At 48.7% G+C, this 866-nt stretch overlaps 1 long non-coding RNA gene across 1 annotated transcript in view; it reads left to right on the top strand.

Annotated features, from left to right (window-relative positions):
• LOC105534204 overlaps positions 1–574 on the top strand; it is a 23,256-nt gene extending 22,682 nt beyond the window's left edge. The window contains exons 4-5 of the long non-coding RNA XR_001005229.1: positions 302–312; positions 550–574. This is a non-coding gene — a long non-coding RNA (uncharacterized LOC105534204). The remainder of the gene's footprint in view (positions 1–301; positions 313–549) is intronic.
• The last annotated feature ends 292 nt before the right edge of the window (positions 575–866 follow it).

Below are 866 nucleotides of genomic sequence, written 5' to 3'. Positions count from 1 at the left end.
ACTTAAAACTGGAGACTACATGGTTTCAAGGTGAAACCCCTGGGTTGCACATTGGGAACTGACATAGGAAGTCGGCTTGGAGCTTCCTTTCTTTGTCTTTCATTGGTATCCCAGTGGCTTATTGCCTGAGCAGAATCACTGAAGGTGTGTGACGTGACTGAATCAATTCTCTGCACTGGCAAGCAGCAGCCACCTGCACCACCAAAGACTTTTGGGACACCCTGCTGCTGTCGTGCAAGGCCCAGGTTACAGAAATGAAGAGAGTGTGTTCCCTGCCCTTGGGTAGCTTACAGCCTAAGAGGAAGCAGAGAGGTAAACAACTGATTGGAACTTGAAACAAAATCAAATGCGTTCTAAACTCTGGAAGAGGCACTGGGACCATGAGGACTCAGATGTGAGAGCACTTAATTTCATTAACAGAAAACCTGATGGAGGGAATATTCATTTCAGCTGAGCCTTCAAAGATACATAAGATAGCACAGGTAGAAAAGATGGAAGGTGATTTTCCAGCTGAAGGAATTGTAAGGGATTTGCACAGAAACATGAAAGCATGCAGTGGTTCCAGGAAAAGTAGCTCTTTGGAGGTGGCTTGAAGGGAGGGAGAGTGCATGGGGCAATTAAGTAAAAGTCATGGGCCGGGCACAGTGGCTTACGCTTGTAACCCCAGCACTTTGGGAGGCCAAGGCAGGTGGATCACCTGAGGTCAGGAGTTGGAGATCAGCCTGGCCAACATGGTGAAACTGCATCTCTACTAAAAACATAAAAACTTGGCCAGGCATGGTGGCAGGTGCCTGTAATCTCAGCTACTTGGGAGGCTGAGGCAGGAGAATCGCTTGAACCCGGGAGGCGGAGGTTGCAGTGAGCCG

Source organism: Mandrillus leucophaeus, unplaced genomic scaffold (assembly GCF_000951045.1).
Source record: "Mandrillus leucophaeus isolate KB7577 unplaced genomic scaffold, Mleu.le_1.0 Scaffold1315, whole genome shotgun sequence".
NCBI lineage: Eukaryota > Metazoa > Chordata > Mammalia > Primates > Cercopithecidae > Mandrillus > Mandrillus leucophaeus.
Note: the sequence above shows the minus strand (reverse complement) of the source record. Positions and strands in the feature narration are given on the sequence as shown.